The sequence below is a fragment of the Peromyscus eremicus genome, chromosome X, assembly GCF_949786415.1.
Source record: "Peromyscus eremicus chromosome X, PerEre_H2_v1, whole genome shotgun sequence".
NCBI classification, from domain to species: domain Eukaryota; kingdom Metazoa; phylum Chordata; class Mammalia; order Rodentia; family Cricetidae; genus Peromyscus; species Peromyscus eremicus.
Genome location: NC_081439.1, coordinates 45640792 through 45648099, shown reverse-complemented (window position 1 = coordinate 45648099; position 7308 = coordinate 45640792). Strand labels below are relative to the sequence as shown.

Below are 7308 nucleotides of genomic sequence, written 5' to 3'. Positions count from 1 at the left end.
AATTACTTCAAAGAGGATGATGGGTACCAAAGAAACTCCATAGTAGATTGCTTTCATTATGGCAAGATTAGCCATTTGGCAAAATGTTGCTTTTGCTTTGACTGCTTGACTGTATGCTCTATAAAGTGGGCATGCAGGACCCCCAAGAAAGTGACTGCTGAACTTTGCTAAAACAACATGGGATGGTCGGTCCTTCAGGGTTCCTGATTCACAGAAGAAACTGCCAGACATTCTGCAGGACACAGAAGAAAGCAACTGACATATTTTGCCAAAATAGGTGGGACAGTCCTTCAAATTTCCTGCTTCACAAAGAAGTCTGCCAGATACTCTTGGCCTATAGGCTGAAGATGGATGCCCCAATGTTATAGAAGAAATCCAGGCCACCAGATGTCTCTGTCATTTCTAGAGTTTTGAAAATTTCTTACAATGTACTTCCTGTTTACTCAGATAATATTTTATCCTTTTGCATTCTTTGAAGGAGTTGAAGACTAGATAGTTATAATTATAGTTTTCCTTAGTTATGATAAATGATAAATTAGATATAAAACTTTAGACTCATAAAAATAAGATAGACAATAGAATATTTTCTTTGATTTTGCCAAATAAAAATAGACTAAATATTGTAACTGTAATTCTTGCTTGATAACTTTTTTACATGAAGTTTTACTATGTTAAAGTTAAAATTTTCCTTTCGATTAGACTGAAAAGGAGAAATGATGTGGAATGTTTTTCTGTACACTGTGAATATGTATTGCTCCAATTGGATAATAAATAAGCTGCTTTGGCCTATGGCAAGGCAGCTTACAGCCAGGGGGAGAAACTCAGGCAGAGATATGTGGAAAAGAAGGGTGGAATCAGGAGAGAAGCCAGCCAGCGCCCAAGGAGCAAGATGCCAGCAGATCAGTAATGCCATGGCCACATGGCAGTCCATAGATGAATAGAAATGGTTTAATTTAAGTTGTAAGAACTAGTTAATAATAAGCCTGATCCATTGACCAAACACTTATAATTAATATAAGCCTCTGAGTGATTATTTACAAATTGCATATATATATATATATATATATATATATATATATATATATATATATATATATATATGTCTATATATAGTTGTTGGACATTGTTGGACATTTAAGGAAATTAATTCAGTTTTCTCAAACATTAGGGAGGGGCAATTTTATTGTATCTGATTTTAATATTTATGATAACACAGTAGCTTTTTGGTCAGTATTGTGAAGGAAGCCAAATAAGAGATCTTATAACTTTCAAACCATTTAATATTTGGCTGGACCAAATTCCCTTAATTATTGTTGACTTTTCAGCAGATCTATGCAGATCTTGTCTACTGGACCAGGGATCTGAGGACTCAAAAGAATGGGGTATACTATAGTCTAATGCTATATACTATCTTACTTCAGTTTGTGTACTGTCATACACCAATGAAACAAAGAAAGCAATGATCTAAGGAAGGTTGGTTGAGTTCAGAAAAATGTATAAACACAAATAAGCACATACTAAATATTATCAGAGCAGCCCTTTCCCAGAACTTTCTCAGGACAGAGTAATTGAAACACAATTGCCTGGCACATACTATAGATTATATGTCTGGGATAGCCTGAAAGCAAGACAGAAGGCCATATCCAGATTCAGGGCACATTGAACAGATTGGGTTTTATGGCTATGTAATGACATCCAACAAGAATAAATATGTCTTATAAATTGAATGTAAATGTTTAACACATGTCCAAGAATAAACAAGGGAACAAAATGCACCTGAGGTAAAAGACCCTCTGCCATTTTTCTTTGAGCCTCTCTCACTGTTCCCCAAGGCTTTGCTCAACTGTGCATCATTCTTTTGACCATGTTCCAACATACAGACTTTTCATTTGTTTAGGAATTTAGTCAGTAATGGCACAAGATTAAGCCTTATGTCCTCAAGATTAAACAACGAATTTTAAAATAGATGTTATCAATTTTATGAGGAGATATGACTCAGTTGATAAAAGTACTTTTTGGCAAGCATGATGTGGTAGTTTGAAGAAAAAGGGCCCCCATATGGAATGGCAATACTAAGAAATACGGCCTTGTTGGAGGAAGTGTGTCACTGTGGGGGGTGGGCTTTGAGGTCTCCTATGCTCAAGCTATGCACAGTGTGGCACTCTGTTCATTTCCTGGTGCCTTCAGATCAAGATGTAGAACTTTTAGCTCCTTCTTCAGCACTATGTCTGCTTGCATGACACCCATCATGAAGATAATGGACTAAACCTCCTAACTGAAAGCTAGCTCCAATGAAATGTTTTCCTTTTTAAGATTTGCCTTTATGGCTGGGCAATGGTAGCACATGCCTTTAATCCTAGCACTCAGGAAGCAGAAACAGGTGGATATCTGTGAGTTTGAAGCTAGCCTGTTCTACAAAGTGAGTTCAAGAGCAGCCAGAGACATTACATAGAGAAATGCTGTCTCAAAAAACAAAACAAAAGGATTGCCTTGGTAATGGTGTTTTGTCACAGCAATAGAACCCCTAACTATGTCACATGATAATCTGAGGTCTAGTCCCAGAAGCCAGGGAAATAGAGAATCAACTCCCTCAAATTATCCTCTGACCTTCATAGTTGTACCATGGCATGCATATACACTCTTATAAACAAGCATATGTGCACAAGCACAGACACACATAAAATAAACAAACAAACAAATAAATAAATAAATAAATAGATAGATAAATAAATAAATAAATGAAAATGTGATCTTTTAAAAAAATACATAGATTTGTCCCCATGGAAATTTCTTTATAGTCAGAGTAAATATATGTGGGAACAGGAAAACTGAGAGAGAGAGATGCCAGCCTATCATCCAGGGAGCAACACATAAAGGCAACAGGTAAAGCCATGGAACATGTGGTGACATAGAGATTAACAAAATGGTCTGAGTTTAAGTGTAAGAGCCAGTCAGTGGTAGGCCTGAGCCAATGGCTGAGCAGTTTAATTAATATAAGCTTCTGAGTGACTATTTTATAAGCAGTTGCAGGTCCACGGGGCTGGGCAGGACTAAGAAAACTTCAGCTACAGGGAGGTGCTGTGGGATGTTCTGTATGCTGTGAAAGTGTTGCTCTGATTGGTTGATAAATAAAATTCTGATTGGCAAGTAGCCAGGCAGGAAGTATAGGCAGGACAAGCAGAGAAGGAGAATTGTGGGAAGTGGTAGGCTGAATCAGGAGACACTGCCAGCCTCTGCCAGGAGAAGCAACGTGAAAAGTACTGGTAAGCCACGAGCCACATGGCAAGATATAGATTAATAGAAATGGGTTAATTTAAGATATAAGAACTAGATAGCAGGAAACCTGCCATGGCCATACAGTTTATAAGTAATATAAGTCTCTGTGTGTTTATTTGGGTCTGAGTGGGTGTGGGCCTGGGTGGGACTGGAGGTAACTCCAGCTACAAATATATTACAGTAAAATGTCAAATATTGGAAAGTATGAAGGGAAAAAGAGTGACTAAATATAATAGGTATTACTGAATATTTGCATAGAAAGGATTAAAATTCACAGTTGATTTATGTTATATATAAATTAGTGAGTGATTTTAGTAAAAATGATTCCAGGAGCTGGAGAGATTATTTAGTGAGTAAGAAAGTTAGCTCTACAAGCATGTGTACCTGAGTTCAAATCCCCTTCACCAACATCAAAGTTGTGCAAGGCTGCATGTGTCTGTGCCCCCAGCATTGGAAGACAGGCATATTCTGGAGGCTCTCTAGCCCACCATGCTGGCTGAAACAGCAAGGTTTAGGTTTAGTGAGAAACCATGTGTCAAAGAATAAGGCGCAGAAATAGAGAGAATATCCAAGTCATCATCTTGTGTGAATCCACCTGAAAGTACACAAGTATACACATCCAGATTACAAATACCTCAGAGTGATTTCAGGCTCAGAGGAGGGTTTTCTGGGGTGACCGGAACTGAAGAATTAGAGTTCAGTTACTTAACAAGTGGATAATAAATGTCATATCCTGATTAAATATAGATCATAGAATATAGAGAAGACAAACCTTGTAGATGTCTATGTAATCTCAAGCCTTGATGCCAGTAAAAAAATATTTTGTCAAAAATAACAATGTAATGTTACTACATAAAGAGGTAGATCTTAGAGCCCTGCTAGCAGCCCTCACTGTGAAGGCTGAGCGGTGCAGTTTTACCTAGTACAAGATCTACCACAGACATGGGCAGCACCACTCCAGGATGCACTTGTGAAGGTTTTCCAGTTTCTTAATGTGAAATTAGAGTCCATATTCCTTTCCAAAAGGAATCCTAAGCAGATAAACTGAATGTTCCTCAGAAGAAAACACAAAATAGGACAGTTGAAAGAAATTCAAAAGAAAGGAACCTACCTGGCAGCCCAATCCCAGAGGACCATCACTAGTGCATCTCTTGCTGATGTAAAGACCAAGAAGAATCACAAACCAGAAGTTAGCAAAGCTCAGCAAGAGCAGGTGGCTGCTAAACAAGCAAAAATTGCTAAGCAAACATCAAAGAAGATGATAATGGCTGCTGCTAAGGAACCCACAGAGGCTCACAGAAGTAGAAAAAAATTGTGAAGCCTGTGAAGGTTTTGCCTCCCTGAGTCCTTGGAACATGCTCATTTGGTAGATCAGAGTTATACATACAAATCCATTTGTTACTTGGGGAAGATGGGGAGAGGCAGAGAGGGGGAGACAGAGGAAGGGAGAGAAAGGGGGAGAGGGAGAGAAGGAGAAGGGGAGAGAGAAGAGAGATTTATTCCTAGTTTTAAACTTCTAAAAACTATTGGTTTTAATGTTATACAAGTGATGGCTACACTGACTAATCAATGAACACTATCACTCATCACCAAGACTAACTTTACTGAGCAAATTATTAAGAGCACTTTAAAATGCATATTTTACATAAGCCTTAGAACAGAGAAGTGAAACTGGGCTTTTTGTTTCACTAGCTCCATGAATATAAATTCCTTGTGATCCCTATTACTTAGAAATCAGCTAAAACCAGGCCAACATTCAAAAGAATATATAGACACTAGAACAAGAACATGCAATATTGCTTGAGATGTTTCTTTGTGTCCTGTCATCAGAAAGTGTTCTGGCTGTTCTGAAATATTTTTACTGACAAATAATGAAAACTTTTTTATAATAGTCTAAAATGAAAAAGAGAATTGTTTAAACACCTTCATGTTTAAATATTTTGGTGGAAAAAATAACATGCAGGTCACCTGAAAATAGAATTGAAACACGAGGGATCAGGTATGGGGAGTGTAGCCTGAAGGTTTCTCTGGCCTAACAGGACAAATCTCTCCCACCCATGTCCCTCAGCTGCTTATAAAATAACCACTCAGAGTCTTAATATTATTTAAAAACTTATGGCCATAGCTTGTAGTTTAAGCTTCTTGCTATGTAGCTCTTATAACTAAACTCAGCCCATTTCTATTAATCTATGTGTTACCACATGTGTGCCATTACATGCTGCTTCCTGGACGGTGGAATGACATCTCTTTGCCTCTCTTTTCTCTTCCTACTATCTCTCTTAAATTTTCCCACCTGGCTCCATCCTGTCCTGCCATAGGCCAATGCAGCTTTATTTATCAACCAATCAGAGTAACACATATTCACAGCATACAGAAAGACATCCCACAGCAGGGGAGGACAGAGGGAGAGAGTTCTGGGAAAGAGAATTGGAATTGGGAGACATTTGGGGGATGAAGTAGTACAATGGAGACTCCCAGGAATCTACAAGGGTGACCCTAGTTAAAACTTCTATTAATGGGGGGAAATAGAGCCTGAACTGGCCATCTCCTATAACCAGGCAAGACTTTCAGTGGAGGGACCAAGACACCAACCCATCCACAAAACATTCAACCTACGATTGGTCCTGCTTATGTTCCAGGGAAAAGTTGGCCACAGAAACTATGGAACTGGTCAACCAATGACTAGTCCAGCTTGAGACCCATGCCATGAGAAGGAGTCTATCTCTGACACTGCCCAGAGGGCTAGGACCCAAGAGACCTATCTAGCCCAGAGACCTAGGATAGAATCAAACACAGGTCGCCAAAAATACAAAATAATAAAAAAAGATTCATAGTGATATTTTGCTATGCTCATAGATTGGTGTGTAGCTTCATCAGAGAAGCTTCATCTATGAACTGATGGAAACAGATGCAGAGAACCACAGCCAAACAGGAATCCTCATGTAAGAGGGGAGAAGGATTGTAGGAGCCATAGAAGTCAAGGACACCACAAGAAAACCCACAGACTCAACTAACTTGGGCTCATAGGGGCTCAAAGAGACAGAACCAACAATCAGAGAGCATGCATGAGTCTGACCTAGATCCTCTGTGGGAGCCCACAACTGACTCAGTTTCCCAGTTTGAATATGAAGTCTATTCTGAGTCAATAGAGTTCAAGCTTGTTTGCTCCAAGGCTGTGAGAAAGTTCTGATTAGCCCACAGAGTCTCTTTGAAGGGCTGTGAGAAAGTCCTGATTATCCAACAGAGTCTCCTTGAAGGGACGTGAGAAAGTCTTGATTAGCCCACAAGAAGGAACACACTATCTAGCTAGATGCAGGCTGCTGATGCCAGCCAGAGGTACACTGAGATAGAAAATGAAATTGTCTGCTCCTTGACGCAAGGCAGGATAGATAGTGGTTGATTGCCTGTGCTGTGCATTGTTCTACCTCTGTCCTTCAAGGCTGTGAAATAAACTTGGGGCTGTCCGGAACTGACTGGCAGATCTCTCGACTCTTTTCTGTCTTCTTCATTGTCTCTTCAATCCGCACACCTCTTCCCAGCTACCCAGACCTGACAGTCCTCTACACATATGTTACTGTTGTTTAGTTTGGTCTTCTTATGGGACTCCTAACAGTGCAAGAAAGTGCTATCTCTGACTCTTTTGCCTACTTTTGAGACCCTTTCCTCCTACTGGGTTGCCTAGTCCAGCCTTAATATGAGGGGAGGTGCCTCATCTTACTGCAACTTGATATGCCATGTTTGGTTGATATCCATGGAAGGCCTGCCCTTTTCTGAAAGGACATACAAGATTAGGGGTATAGGGGAGGTGTTGGGGGAAGGGACTGGGAGAAGAGGAGAGAGGGGATACTGCAGTCACGAATCTAATATATGAGAGAATAAATAAATAAATTTTAAAATAGAAAGAAGGCTGAACAAGCCAGTAAGCATCACTCCTCCCTGGTCTCTGCATCAGCTCCTGCCTCCAGGTACCTGGCCTGTATGAGTTCCTGTACTGACTTCCTTCAGTGGTGGACTAAGATGTGGGCATGTAAG

At 39.7% G+C, this 7308-nt stretch overlaps 1 pseudogene; it reads left to right on the top strand.

The window, feature by feature from the left end:
* The first annotated feature begins 4118 nt into the window (after positions 1 to 4118).
* LOC131900018 (large ribosomal subunit protein eL24-like) lies at positions 4119 to 4620 on the top strand (annotated as a pseudogene).
* Positions 4621 to 7308: the final 2688 nt, after the last annotated feature.